The sequence below is a fragment of the Triplophysa dalaica genome, chromosome 16 (assembly GCF_015846415.1).
Source record: "Triplophysa dalaica isolate WHDGS20190420 chromosome 16, ASM1584641v1, whole genome shotgun sequence".
In the NCBI taxonomy this organism is placed as follows: Eukaryota; Metazoa; Chordata; class Actinopteri; order Cypriniformes; family Nemacheilidae; genus Triplophysa; species Triplophysa dalaica.
Window position 1 is genome coordinate 22,292,232 of NC_079557.1, and position 16,397 is coordinate 22,308,628.

A 16,397-nucleotide genomic window follows, 5' to 3' on the forward strand; every position below is an offset into this window, starting at 1 on the left:
GGAGGGCAGTGCAGAAGTTCATTTTGGCCGGTCCCACCACAATTCCCTCGGTCTGCTGGATCCACCTGTGAAGGCCTCGCTCGCTGACATTGGCAGGTCGCATTCTGGGAATCCATCTGGTGGCATCACAGACAGGAGGAAAGCTGCTAATTAGTTCTCGCTGTAAAGGGGCCGGGCCGAGCGAATTCCCAGCTGTCATTAAACACACTCGAAGAGGCCGAGAGGATGGAAAGCACTTGGGATCTAATGCTCTAATTCCTCTTTTTAGAAGAAGGGAGAGAAAAGTAACCCTTTACACACATACACCGCTGTGTACATCTCAAGATTTACAGAGTGAAAATCTACTGCGCTGGGTTCTGTGTGCTAGAATGACTTGTTTGATTGTGGCTTTGAATCCACAAAATCCTGTGGCGTCACCTTTGGCACAGCCTCTTTTCCAACCCTGCAGCGCTCGACAGATACACAGACACCTTGAAATCATACAAAGAGGAACAGCGGACCGCAAATAAGGGAAGAAAATATGCCAAAACATACATTATAGCTCTCTATTGTAGATCCGGCGACAAATGCACCCTAAGTGGCTGCAGTCATTTTAAAAGGAAAGCTCCACTTTAGCCATGATAGTTTAAACACTGAGAAAGTGGTCGACTGTCCCAGCTGCTTGACCGGTCACTGAGTCCGACTGCCTCTGACTAGATAATTGTGTGAGCAATCTGAGCATTCTGGGAAATTCCCATCAGATTTCATAACAAATATGTCAATGGTTTTCTATCATTTTCTATCAAGATTTCTATCATTCTTTGTCATATGAATACAGTAAACACAACAGCAGCTGAGATATTTTTAGGGCGAGTTTGATTTTGACAATTCAGTTTCTGACACTAGAACATACAGAATACAGCCTATAAACGTTCACTGTGAGAACCCGCTGTTCAATGCCACAGATTCCACAAGAAGGCATTTATTGTAGATCAATTAGGCTATGTGTTATATTTCATGGCTTTTCCCAAGAAAAACATAAAAAAACTGTTTTAAAATACACCATACAAATTGACACCACCATTTACACAAATACACCCCAAATAGCAGAATAACCGATGTTAAAGAAGCTACGGAGACGTCCTGTTCAACACACTCCAAACCGCTTACGTGGGCGCAGCGCGCGCGCTTTGGTTTCCTAGTTACCCGCGCCCGTGCTAGCGTTGCCGAACACTCGAGCGTGACCGCGCAGCGCGCACTCGTGTTGCTCGCGTGAGGAGCTCACGACCACGCAGGAGCAGAACATCAGGAAAACACGGGAATGTGGCTGGAGCGTATGGATGAAGGATGCACGCGCTCTCTGGATAAGGTCACAGTGTGAGGATTACCGTTCACGCGCACACACATGAAGGGCACTTGTGCTGGCACTGGGAATACTGGGAATGGGGCATTTCGTATTACATCACAGCAGGTGAGTCATTTATAAAGATGACCAAGTTGTTATTATTATTAGCGATATAAAGCATGCGACGTCAATCCCACTGACTGTGAAAGTACCGCGCGACGGATGCGCGTGAGCATCTCGTGCACTTGTTACACCGCATCATCCACATTGCGAGGCAACTCCAACGCTCTCCTATAGCCGGTAGAAATGACGCGCGTCGCGTTCCTGAGTAAACTCTTTGACTAGTCAAACGCAGCGTCCCTGAGAGACGCATATAACCCGTTTGCTATGAGGGGATTGAGGCGCGTCTAGTTTGGTCGCGTCCGCGGACTGTGAGCGTCAGGATTTTACCCGCAGCCCTGAAAGACGCGCCGCTCGCTCGCTCCTCGCAGTGTGGAAAGCTGCCCTGATTTGTCTAGTTTTGTCGCGTCGCTCACAGAGGGAGCGTTACACGTTGCGGTCCTTTCACGCGTGGATGACTGGATTCATGTATAGACGATTGTGTGATAACCTAATCCAGACATGAAGAATATTTTACATGAGCACTGATGACATCATTGGATGATGATGATGATAATAATAAGTGATCTTAATGAATGTGACCGCGCATCAGTGATGAAGTCTTGGCTAGTTTCAGATATTTATGATGCAGCATATCCACATGGAACATAACTCTTTCAGATCATGACCTCAGGTTAAATAAACAGCTAGTGACTTATGTCATATTCATATTCATTAATTAATAGCTTTACAGTTTCATTTTAAAACACATGCCTGTGTGTCACACTCATGTTTAAAAGACTCCAGAGAAAGACTGAATTGCAAATGGAGTGAGTGAGAGAGAGTGAGTGAGTGAGAGAAAGAGAGAGAGAGAGAGAGAGTTGTCATGGTGATGTGGTGAATAAGCAATTGTTGTCCATGCATTAAAGGGATTGCTGTTGCCATTTGCTCTGAGTGAGGCGCATCTTTCAGCTCTCAATTGACTTTATGGAAGTTATGAGAAGATTTTAGGTGGTCAGAAGGAGTGTGGCAGGCATCTTTAATTCTTTGCAATCTCCTCTTTTTTATGAGCAGAACCTGTTTATGTAGTCTGGCATTTAGTCTCTTAAAGGATTATGCACGCTGATGCTTTTGAATGCCCTCTCTTTAGCAATGTCTCGATTGTGTTTTGGCTTCTAGACTCTTCTGTTTCTCAAGCACTGACTGATTTTCATGCATGCTAAGTTAAAGAAAGGAGTTGTGGTGTCTTTCTGTCAGAACAGCTGGAGTGATTTGTATTTCATGTTCTTCAAGACTGAATCATAACACTGATCTGATCTGTGTGGTGAGTTGACATCAATGTCACTGGACCTCTATTGTGATTCTGTCAGACAGGACGTGTTTCCTATTGATTTTGGTTCGTGTTTGTCTTGGAGATGTGGCATTGATGGTAACTTAACCGTTTTCCTGATGTTGATGGAATAAAAGTGTTTTGAAAAATTGAGGATCAGGTGCTGCTCACATCCTGTTTTTTACATTTAATTGTAATGTGTGACATTCTCTCTTAAATGATTTATTATAGTAGTAAATATATCTTTATAATGTTTGATCGCGCTTGCTACAGGCTTCACTTGTCTGTATGATTAGGACACTTACAGCCAGAGATGAGACATGCTTTAATGTCATAAAGAGCACACAAAGCTCCTGCAGCTGACCTCCATGCTTCAAAAATCTGAATAGAAACACTGCCCATTCAGAACACGTGGAGAAAACAGACATGAGTGTTTCATTTGCTGTCACAGGAATTTGTCGAGTGTCTTTCAGAACATGAAGAATGAAGAAAAAGTGTTTTTACACAAAGTTCAGACAGAGCCTCCATTTGAAGGGCAGATTCATGAATCACATGCAAACATGTCCTGCTCAGATTTTTTCACTAAAACAATAAAATGGTGGATGGGAGAGGTTTTTTTCATATGAAATGAAATGTAATTTCAGAACAATCAACATGTGCATTATGTTTATATTTTTTTTAAATTCTCATGAGCACATTGCACTGGAGTTATCTGTAATTCACATGAAAGTCATACAGTTTTCATTTTCTGTGAGATAAGATAAGAACAGGCAGTAGTCCTTAAATCAGAAGGCAAAAACATGTTTAATGAAATTCACTCTTTGACCAAAGATATTAGTTAACGGTTGGTTACCCTAACCCTAACCCAGATTATTTAGACAGGAATGTGTGAAAAGAGACGTCCCCACACACAGTGTCACTGAAGTGATGTTAATATTCAGTGTTTCTCTTTCACGCTGCTGTACTGAATGTACACGGGTCAAAATGTCATTTTTGTTTTGTGTATCATACATGTTTCCCTGATGTACAGAAGACGCCCACTACAACATCATTCAGTGTAACAATCTTGTCAAGCATATTTACAACAAAAATACATATTACATATTAAAACACTTACTTTCATCCCAAATGCTAATTAGTTGCATTTTTTTATTTACTTTTATTTGCCTCTACCTATTGGTTTTGCCCATTTGTCAATACGAGTGTTTTACTCATTTAAAGCACAATAATTTGTTATATGCTTCCTTATTCTGTTTGTAGTAGAGTAGGCGGGGCGAGACCGTGGATCGAGTCCGGTGAGTAATTGTGAATGAGCGCCAGCTGTGCGCACACCGGGCTCGAACCACGGTCTCGCCCCGCCTACTCTACTACATACATTTAATAACAGAAATAATAAAAGCCGGCGGCCCCTCACGGCCGACCGCCGGCAAACAAAACATAAATACAAAACACAAGAACATAAATATAAACTTAACACATGTTCGGGCCCGGTCCTCTCTCTTCGCCCGGTCCTCTCTCTTCGACGGTCCGGTCGCTCGTTCCTTTTATATGCTCCCATCTCCTACGTGATTCGAGCCCGGTGTGCGCACAGCTGGCGCTCATTCACAATTACTCACCGGACTCGAACCACGGTCTCGCCCCGCCTACTCTACTACACTGTTATTTATTTAAATCAGATTTAAGTCAGACTAAGCATGTTGTTTGAATTTGTAGCACACAAATATTGTGTTACACTGAATGACAATGACGATGTAACAATATTTCAACCAGATTTTGACATTTTATTCTCCAAAGACGTAGTTGAAACCATAAAGTAGATATTTTACTTGCATTTAATGTGCTTTTTATGGACATAAATCTCTTTTGTAATTTATTTTGACGGGGACATGTTAATGTCTTTGACCCACACACAAGTTCTCATCTGTGGTGACACATGACACGCACACACACGGCTGGCATCATGCATGCGTGCGTGTCTTTCAGCGTGTCTCCTGGTGTCCTGTATGAGACCCTCGAGATTTTCAGTCAGTCGGAAGAGTGGATTCAGTTGCAGATCTCACTGGAGTACATGTGCAATGCATCATGTGTTTAAAAAAGAGCTTCATCTCCCAGTAAAACAAAACCACTTGATGAAGTCGTTCCAATCTTTCTGAATAAACTGGCAACCGAGAGCTATTTGTTTAAAGGCTAAAAGGGAAAATGGTGTCGAAAAGATAAGGCCACATATCCACTTGATATCAGTCTCTTGGCAAGCGTGATGCCATTAAGAAGCAACAGGAATGGAATGTCAATGTTCTCGGCAGCATTTCACTGACCTTGTCTCAAAAGATCTCTTATACTCGCATAAAGCCGACTAAAGCTCTGCACTTCCAAATAGAACAGAGACGCCGTTCTTCCTGGGCCCTTATTTCCCTTCTATTGACCAACCGACTTGGACAAGTGACCTTGCATTAGCTATTTTACTAAGTTATACTAATCCAACACTGCCAAGTTTTTCTTTTTGAATGCAATGAAAATTATGTCAGATATAAGGTGTGTTGTCAAGTGCTGTTTAAATAATCACAATCGTATACGGATGCACAGTCAGGTTCTTCAAATGTTAATGGTCTCATTGTCTCAAGCATTTCATTTTGCCCCGTCATCCAAGGCAAAAAAAAGGCTTTCAATTGTAAAGTCCAAGCCGTTCACACGAGCAGATGCAGATAAAGAATGTCTTTCCTGATGAAGAAACACCGTTGACTTCTTCTCCTCATCTGAGTTCTGTACATTTAATGCAAAATTTGTCCCTCTACATGTTCTATTAGAGTTTCTGTTGTTTGATATTTGTGCGCTTCACTCGTCTGCTTTATAATAGCATTACATGCGCCTCTTACACCCGCGCATTCCGCTTTAGGGGTGGGGCTCTGATAGATGAGCGAATGGTTGAAGGAGGTGAGACGAAAATTAGTGATTGAATGGAGCAATATTGCGCAGAATAACATTTCTGCATATTTAACGTATAATACGCAAAAATCCTATATTGATCAGTTTGGCAGTCGCAACCATTAAGAAAAGCTTGTCGCACTCGCAGTAAAAATATTTGCAAAATATCACAATTTATTCGCAGTCTACGGCCCTACAAAACACAAGATGTTGCTCTGTGACCCGTTCTGTCACCATCAGTGAAAACAGTTATCAATATTATTCATGTCACTTTAATCCTGACCGAGCATTGACACCACCACCGCTCTGATGAAAACAGACTTTCAGTGTATGAAGAGCAGCTGAGACATTTTGGAAGTATCATTTGTGTTCACATATGAATTTATATCATGTGGGTTTGGATGACATTGGAGTGTGTGAGTGATGACAGGCTTTAGAACATTTGAATTGGGTGATTTTGTCATGATTCCACTATCATGTCATGTTTATTCGTGTTATTTGAGTGGAGTCATGGCATAACCTATGGTTTTATGTGAGATTGAATGTTTCTTTCTCGTGTCTCGTCATTGTTCCCTACATCACGTTCCTCGTCAGCCTCTCCTCAGTGCTAATACCCAGCACCTGTTTCTTGTTAACGATCCTTTGTCTGTTTCCCCTATAAAGAGTCCTCATGTTTCATTGTCCTGTGCTCGTGCATTGTTTCTTACATGTGTTCTTGTACCTGTAAGTTGTTTGCTGTATGCTGTGCACGTCTGCTTCATGCCCTCGTCTTGCCTTGTTCATGTCTCCCTTGTCTAAGTAAGTCTTAGTTTAGTGTTTGTACCAAGTGTTTGTTTTATAGTTTAGTAAGTCCGTGTTTGTTGTTAACGTTTTTATATTCCTGTCCTGTTTTCCCCCTCGTGGGTTTTTGTTTTGCCTGTTTGCTTAATCCTGTTATTTGTTTAATAAATATCAGTGTTACCACCTTCACCGTCTGTGTCTGCCTGCAATTGGGTTCCCACGCCATTGTCTCCCTGTGAGATTCATGACAGATTTGCTCTAAGGATATATACTACAGGAGATTATTTGGCCATCTTTACTGTTATGAAGAATAAAATGCATTTGAATGTGTTGACTGTAAAATCCTGCAGGACAGGACACAATGATTTAAATACACACAGTGAAAGTGAGAGACTCGTATTTTCACGCTGCATGACCTCATGAACTAAAACAGCATAAGAGTATTTAACATGTATTTCATTCTTGTTTATTCAGTTAATTGCTGTTCGTGTGTCAGAGACATTGAGATATTATGTGCTTTTAGATAACTTCAGAGCGGCAGAGAATAAAGCCACACCCGTAATGCAACATTAGCCGTATATAAGGCCAGTGAGGTGAAGGGCTGTATGATTCTTTATTTGATGTTAAGGATAGAGCCGACACTATTGTCCGAGGCCGTTCCCACAGGCGATCACTGATTCTTCAGGGCATCTTTCTAAGAAGCTTAGCAAAAGCTGTTAGCATGAAGACCATGAAGAATACTTCACCATCAGGCTATATGTGGGTCACCACCAGTAGGGATTTGATTGGGGATCTTTTCCTCTGTTTTTTTTTTATTTCAGAAGGTTGTAAAAAAATACTATTAGATTAGAATCAACTTTATTGTCATTACACATGTACAAGTACGGGGCAACAAATTGTAGTTTTATCTAACCAGAAGTGCTAAAGCAGCAAGTGCAGGATATACAGCGGTTGCAAAAACTGTATTATGAAAAAAAACTGTATTATGGAAGTAGTTTAAAGATGGGTATATACAATGATTATCATATACAGGTGGCTATTACTATAAACAAGACATTTACAGATGGGTATATAGAATAATAAGTTATAGCAGTTATAACAGTCGTGCAATGGATATAGAGTTAATAAATGATGGACAGAAGCCTTCTAAGTAACAGTGCAGTGGATGAAGTTATTGCATATTACATGTACAGTACCTTGCAAAGAATTGACTGTAAATATATGGTGGCATTTTAATGCCTGTTAGGGACTGGTCCAGGGGGATTTATCCTCCGGTCAGTTCAAGATTTTCAGCAGACAGTTAAAACATAATTTTTATTATGTGTATGATCTATTAAATGAATATCTGCCAGTTTAATTACACAATTTTTTTTAAATGATGCATTAATTATGATTACTGTTGCCCAACAACAACACCCCTCAGTCCAGCCAATCTAGTTCCAGGCCTTCAAAATATCTCCTCCTGTGTTCTGAGACTCGTGCAGGTTTGATATTTGATATTTGATATTTTTTCATTAATTAATTTGAATGAGCACACAGAACGAAACATTTGATGCTAAAGAAACCCAATGGAAAATCAAAGAAATACCTAAAACGGCGGTATGCATACTTTTTAATAATACAGCACTGTTTTCAGTATGAACTACATATAAAACACTTATCCTACGTAAAACTCTTCATTTCCCAGAATGCTCTAATTGAGTCTTCAAAATGGAGTCAGTCAACTAGAAACACCTCAAACTGAACACTTAAAGAGTTATTTGACCACAATGAAACAACAACTTTTGTTGAATTATCACATGACATTTAAACTCATAAACGGATATGAAGTCAGTATAATTCTGCTCAACTCTACACCAGAAACAGAAAATGATGAAGGTACAGGTATAGTTTACATGTGTGATGCTAAAGAAAATTTGCTGTTTTGTTGATTAGTGACAATTGAAAAAAAAAAAAATCATTTACAGATTCATCCTTTGGAACCAAGATCAAGCTGTGTGCAGCACTGATTGTGTGGAAAAAAACACTGAAAAGGCACCGGGCCTTGTACCACAAGAGCTGAAGTATACGCTCAGATGGTGGAGCTGCTGTTTGGATGAAGCGTACAGTATTTGTCCAGATCTCAGTATGTACTATGTCTAAGAGAGAAGTCTTTTTTAACACGTCTTCAGATGTCATAGAGAACCTTTGACATGAATCTCCATTCAGTGAATTCAAACATCTGTCTGATGTTGTATGAATTGATTAAAGAGAAGTTACCCATCAGTTAGTGGTGTTTACTAATCATGAATGTGTTTCTGTAGCTCAGTTGGATACTGTGAGCAATACAAATATCAATTTCCAAAAATACAATGACACGTGAAAAGAGACACACTGGTTTAAAGAAGTGTGTGGATCAAATGCACTGTGACTTGATTTGGATGAGAGCGTCTGCCATGTGCATGAATGTTAACTGACAAAGACTATCTGTGGACATGAAGAAGGGAAATGAGCCTCATTCAAGATGTCTGAATACAGCACATATTTCTGTGTGTGTGTGTAATCTAGCCGTGCCCTAGCAACCACTCAGCGATGCCTAGCAACCACACAGCAATGCCCTGGCAACTACTAACCAGTCAGCTCTGTTCTTCATGATGTATCTCTGTGGTTACTTGATGATAGGAATTATTGATGATTATTGCTCATTTTTTCACATCTTTAAACATTTCCTTTAATAAAACTGATGTTTTTCAGGTGTCTTGTGATGAATTCGTGTGGCTGGTAGTGTACAAGTTTTTCACTGAAGTCTATTATTAACTAAGGCCAGGCTGGCGAGGCTGTTTTGAAGACAGTCTTTGTCCTTTATGGAGCTTACGGCCCATCTGTGCACAGATGCTTCCCAAACCACCTCGGTTATTAGAGTTTCCCCCTTGACAACACCATCATATCTGTCTGATTCCAACATATTCATCTGTAAGTGAATCTGTCATGTGTTTATACAGAACACACATTGGCATTCAGCTCCAAGTGGTCCAGTGGACTGTGCGCCGACATGTTGTGCAGCAGCACTTCTGGCGACCTGCGTTCAAATCCCGAGTTGTGGTCCTTTCCCGGTTTCCAATTCCCTCTCTCTCATCCCATAATTTCCTGTCTCACTCTCCACTGTCCTATCTATCTAAAGATGCAAAAGGCCCAATAAAAAAAAAGAACACACATCGGCCTATATATTTTCATATTGCTGCATATTCTTCATGAATTGATTGAAAACATGATTTAGTGTAATCTTCTTTCACAGAAGAAAGTCATATAAATCATAACAGAATTCAGATTTTTGGTTGAACTATCCCTTTAAACTTCAAGTAGGCTTAAAATTTAAACGGTAATTGTTTCTCACAGGGACGTAAGATATTTTCTCAATTTACAGGGGTACAGTGGTGATTTTATTTCCATCTGAATCCAGAATGCCTGCGGAAAACTCCCTGGTTGAATTACCTACTGTTTTTTTACCAACACCGAGGTCGTGCGATAATTTAATTCCCGTCCCAATGTATATAACAGGTGTTAAATCCAAAATACACACACACATTGATCAGGATTGCTGAATCACTTCACAGAGAGGGAGATGATAAGAACAGAAAGAGGACAAGAAAAAGCATGAAACATTCAATATTGGCATTTTAAAATATAAATTTTATTCCATGGTAATTATTAAATACATGTGTATTGTCATCTGACTGTGCAGGATTACAATCTCACTGAATATATGTTTGTCCGAATGCATGAGTTTGATCACCAAGGAGCCATTTACAGAGGTCCTTGTGAGAATCGATGACCATCCGAATAGGGCTTTAGGTCTGGATTGAGGCCATTGAATTACGGAGAATTGGTGTGAGTCTCTGTGCAGTGATGAATTTGTAGTTGTGGCTCATTGTCAAAGTGCTGTTGGTGAAGGACACAAGGAAACAATGTCATTACGAGAAATTCCCAGGAACTCAGTCTGTTGGCAAAGAGAGCAAAGCTTCATGTCTGGGGGAACATAACATGTTGGACCTGTCATCACTCGACTAGCTCGAGAGCAGCTTCATTGTACCGAAAGTCAAGCAAAATTTGCTGTAAAATGTGTCATTTTAAACAGCAGAAATCATGGAAACAGCTCGAGATCTTAATAAAATCTGCCAATTGCTTAAGCCGTGGCAGTAAAACAGAAGCATGTGCTCTCATGTTGTGCTGCAGTGAACTGGAGCTTGAATATTTCTGACTGTGAAGTCATCTTGACCTGCAGACACACATGATGTCTATTAAAGTCCACATCGGTGTGTCAGGTTGCAACAAACCGCTAACATAAATCACAGAATTGTTTAGACTTACATTTGACTTCTGTCATGTGATATATTTACACTGAATGTAGGAGTGTAGGGTGGAGTTTTATTCTTCTGTAAGTGAAAAGTGGCAAAAGAATTGGATAGTAGAAGGGAGCCTGTGGGTTGGAAGGTTAAACTAATTGGTCTTGGTGACCTTGACAGGGGTGATTAATGGAAATCACTGGGAATATGTCTGGATTCATCTCAAAATGATGTATGTTAGAACTGTGAACAGGTTACTTTGGTGTGTAATTACACCATGCATGGCTTCACCAGAGCTACAAGAAATGCATTATAACTGGATCAAGAATAGCTTTTCCTGGTCCAAACTTAGGCTGCACCAAAAATCGAAGAATAAAAACCACGCACACGATTTGGTGATTAGCTGTGATTTATCATGTGCAGTTTATCATAAATTGCTGCTGCAGAAACTCTAAATATACACCACAGAAGAAGTACTGTGACACATGTAGTTCCAGAAAATGTGTCTGTCTATTGCTGTTCTTCAAGCCGTCAGGGGTATTTTTATGATAATAAAGTATATTTATAATGATGATGTTTGATGGGTGTTGCTTTTTCAAATGCACGTTACAAGCGACTCAAACTTGCGATGCTATTAGATCGAGCAGCACTTCATACTGATCAGAGCCGTGCTTTATGGACAAGCTGCACATGAAACATAATCACAGCCTTTGCATAATCGCAGCGATTTGATATTCGCACTAGCCAGCTCGATTTAAGCATGACTTTGTGGTAAATCAGTATAACAAGTTCGGTTAACTTACAGATTTAAGGTCAGCTAAAACAGTCATTTTAACATGTCTGCTAGTTTACATGACTAGAACAATGTGTGGAATTTTGAAAAGCACAGACAAAAAGTCCTCCAAAATAAACAAACGCAAAATTAAACGAGGAAAACAATTACCAATCATAATTACTTATTAATGGAAAAATTTCCAAAGTCATTTGTATAAAGCATATGAACGACACGTGCTGCTAAATAAGCTGCAGGGTTTTCACATATCGGTAATGATAACCCACAAATTACAACAGATTAAAATAGCTTTAAAACTGTACATAAAAACATATATTTTTGGTAAGAATAGAAGTTTGTAACCTAGCCTAGTTAATCGCCACTTGTCTGAGATGGCGGTTGGAGAGTACTTAACGGAAAACTGCCTCTTCATTTATCGGCATAATGAGCTTAATCCTATATATTGTATTGAGCACAAATATATTTCATTTATTGTGCTCAATACAATGATAAGTGAAAACACAAATAGAATGAGATTTATAAGTAGGTCATCAGCATACCGATGAACATGATGTCAAGTTCTTCACTTCTGCCTCATTGTCTTCCATGATCACCCTGGGCACTTGCGCATTGCCCAGGAATCATCACGGGAGAATTTGTTTTGGACAAAATCAGTTAAACGTACAAGCCTTTCTTAAGTGGATTGATTTATCACTTTTGACAGTACCTTTGAGTGTCTTTCAGTGCTGGGCGTATGCAAAACACTTTGCCAAAGCAGGTTTCGACCTCACTTGTTTTGAAAGGCATTCTGATACACATACAACATCTTTGAACTGCTATTCATATTTCATTATGAAAGGATACATGACACATGTAAAAGAGCCGCTGCTGGACTGTAAACTTGTGTTGGTGAGAGAGTTTGTGCAGAACGATGATGGCTGCGGTCAAAGTTGTAGAGTTGTGATCATGTTGGTGCTGGTTGGTTTGCTTCGAGGGTAAAACACTTTATTGAGGACCTTTCTTAAGGGCAGCTGGAGAAAAAGATTGGACAAAATACTTCCAGAAATCAGGCGCTGGAAAATTGGGCGAGCACTGTTCTCGTCATAACAGGAAACACAGATCCAGGTGCAATGATTATTTGCCCCATGACAACCATGAGCAGTTGCCTCAGCTGAAATGAAATGTGAAATGTTCTAATGTATGGGATATTTTCACATTTTGAAAAACATTTAGCCTTAAACCAAAAATGCATGTTTTTGTAATATGAATAATCCTTGATCATTGATTGGGTCTTAATCAATCAAATTGAGGCCATGACCCCTGAGCTATTCTGAGCCACATTACATAAATAAAGGCCTGCCTCACCAGATAGACAGTAAACACCTTCTGATATTTATAAAGAAATACACATTGATGTTATTAACAGGATTCAACCCATGACCCTTGCACTGCTCACACAATTACTACGGCAAACATGTATTTCTAATCAACATCACCATTGACTGCTGTGCGAAATGAACTTGTACTTCTTGTGCATTCTGGGATTGTCTTAAGCATTTATGTGATACAGCTCGTTTTTGTCCAGCATTATTGCCCTGGTGATGTCATGTTGTAAATCACATACTATAGAATAACATTTTGGTTCCATAAAAAACCTTTAACATCTTGAATAATCTTTCTGTTTCACGAAGGTTCTTTGTGGCGAATAAAGGCTCTTAAAAAGGTAATACAGAGATGGTTATTTGAGAACCTTTGCCTGTACGGTTCTTTGTGGAACCAAAAATTTTTCTTCTATGACATCGCTGTGTATCTATATTTTATATCTATAGCAGAGATGGGAACAAGTCACATATGGCCAAGTCCAAGCAAGTCTCAAGTCTTAACTATCAAGTCTCGAGTCAAGTCTCGAGTCACAGTTTAGACAAATCAAGCAAGTCAAGTCAAGTCAAGGGTTCACCCTAAGCAAGTCAAGTCAAGTCCTGATAAGTTTCAAGTCAAGTCAAGTCGCAGTACTAAAATAAACAGAGGTTCATTTTTTAGATACATGTTTATTTTTGCACAGAAAAGATGACTATATACATACTTTATGTATCTTATTCACATTGCTATATATGAATTATATGCATATCTGTGCAACATTAATATCTGAAAATAAAAGTGTTGCTTACACAAAAGAAATCCAGTCTGAAATGTATAATAAAATCTAATTCAATTTAATTGCAACCTCTACACAGAAATGGAAATACTTGTATCTGAGAGAATGCATTTATACAGGCTATGAAGCTTATAAACTAAGAATTGTGATTGAAAACTTGACTATTGTATGTTTTAAGTATATGATGCTGTAATACTTGTGCTGTCCATTAATGTGAACAGTAGGCCTATAGGGAATTTGCATCTATTGATGGGAATCCCGGATCATTTTATTGACTTCGGTATTGAATCTTGTTTATCAAAATGAACGAATCTTTTTCATTTCGGTAGAATATAAATAAAATGTATGTTAATATAGCCCAGTGATGAAGTTATGATGCTTAATCGTCATCTCTGCGGTGGACACGCAGTAAGCACGTTTCATACGTAATATATAATCTGAGAATATTTGTTTTCTATTTGAACTGGTTTCATTATTTTACAGCACAAAACGTTTTGCTGTTATTGTGAGTATAAATTTTTTTAGACATTTAACAGATTCGAACTATGAAATTATTCTCGTCAGTATGACCGAAAAGTTTTTAAAGAGTTTTTTTAAGTTCAAGTGATGTCACCGGCGCGTCCATGTTAGCCAGTCATGCAGTATATAAGAGAGCTGCTATTCAGTTTCCACACGCAGTCAACACAAACACTTGAACATGCACACATTTAATATAGACATTCGCCTACATGTAATACAGAGAAGCCCTTCTTTATTTTAAGATGATTTTAATGTTTTAAGAACATAACAATTCGGGCTACGCCATTATAGCCAGATTCCCCAATTCATCACCTTATGAGATGAGATGTAGGCCTACCAGTGATGATCGATTATCACTTTTCTAATGATAAAAAACAACCAAAGCAAAATTATGACAAACAGAAACGATTAATTCATTATATTAGTAATCGTTTTATTACACTGACTATAAAGAAATTACTTTGTAACCTTTCCTTGTGGTTCTTATAATGTCGGATGAAATTCGACGTTGTGGTTGTCGCGTCAGAAATCCTCGCGTTGCATGCTCTGCATCTGGCAAATCATTTTTTATTTTCACGGTCCAGTTCAAAGTCCTTATAGCCAAACGCGACTATCTATGGAGCTCGACTGTTGTCCGCCATTGTAACGGCCACAACTGTTTCAAGCCGCCAGGCGCATGCGCAGTTTCCTCTCTATCGTAACTGCTCTACAGTAATTGGCTGTTTCACCTTGTTTGGCGCGGTTTGAGTTGAGCAGCGTTAAAGGCACAGGCGCTGTAGTGCTGCCGAGTCACAATAATTATTTTAGGTAATTTCAGTACTTTACAAAGTTCAAGTCATTGTCGAGTCTTCCATTTAAAGTCAAGTCAAGTCTCAAGTCACCTGCTCTCAAGTCAAAGTCAAGTCAAGTCATTTTCTTACTTCAATCAAGCAAGTCGCAAGTCCTGAAAATTGTGACTCGAGTCAGACTCGAGTCAAGTCATGTGACTCGAGTCCCCCACCTCTGATCTATAGTGTTCAATATGTGCAATGTTTATATAATCATCAGCATTCATGTGTGTAACTGCAAATGTAATGTAAGCTTTGGCAGACATATGTTCAGTTTTTTAATGCAGACACAAATTGTCCTACAGTAGTACAGTACAGTACAGTAGTATTCAAAGCACATGTGGTCTGTCCATTAATAACTGGATATCACGCGTCTGTGATTTCTTGTAAAGGGCAGACTTGGATTTGCATGATGGGTCAGTCTCTCAAATCTCACTCATTTCAGCACGGGGACGTTTTTGCCCTGCAGTGACGATTGTTCCACTTCCTCAAATTCTACAAAAACGTCTGTGAAATTATTCAATTTATTCTAACTGTGCAATATTTGACTCAACCCATTCTAATGGATTCATGTGAGCTTTTGTTGCCGACAATCTTTTGAAAAATGAAATGGTGGAGAGGCACAGATTGCCTGTTGCCACAAAAGATGTTGAACATGTGACATGGCTCCCAGGGGCCTGCCGTTCTTTGTGTTTGTGGCCCATTCAACCCCACTGCCTTATAACGGGAGACATTGTGAATGAATGAAGATTCTCAGAGCATCTACAATCAAATCACCAGTTCATCCTTCGCATGTTCAAGATGCTCTGAGCATGTTCCCTTATAGAAGAAAATATGGTGTTTTTCAGAATGTACACAGACCATTAAACATACAGAACAGATTTATTCCTCACTTTTTAGATAAATCATTTTTCAACATCGGTGCATTCCCCACAGTTTTTCATTCTACACTGTTGGTATGTCGAGTATTCTTTGCAGCTCTTAAGCACTTATGATGTCTTTATCTCACATATGAATGAATCATGATACGTGTGTTGACCCTGTTAAAGGAAATCTCCTGAAAAACAAATGCTTTTGAAAGATCCACCCTTGCTTGTAGCACAATGAAAGTCACACCATTTCCACCCTGTTATACAACAGATTGGCATCAGTTATTCCTGAGATGCAGCTACAAAAAAATAAAAATAAGCTGGCCAGACCCACACGGTGATATCGACCTTCAGCTCTGCTCATGAGTTAAAGTAACACTGTAATCCTGCCATGGTTTATGCTGCTTCACTCTTAACTCAGCAAATATGAGAGAAAGTCGAGCCACGTTGAGTGACAACGTTTCTAGATCCTGCAGAG

The 16,397-nt window shown here is 39.4% G+C and overlaps 1 protein-coding gene across 3 annotated transcripts in view; it reads left to right on the forward strand.

Moving 5' to 3' along the window:
- Positions 1–1,230: 1,230 nt before the first annotated feature.
- nlgn3a (neuroligin 3a) overlaps positions 1,231–16,397 on the forward strand; it is a 174,765-nt gene continuing 159,598 nt past the window's right edge. For all 3 annotated transcript variants that reach the window (XM_056769110.1, XM_056769109.1, XM_056769111.1), the window contains exon 1: positions 1,231–1,450. The gene's annotated coding sequence lies outside the window, so the exon portion shown is untranslated. The remainder of the gene's footprint in view (positions 1,451–16,397) is intronic.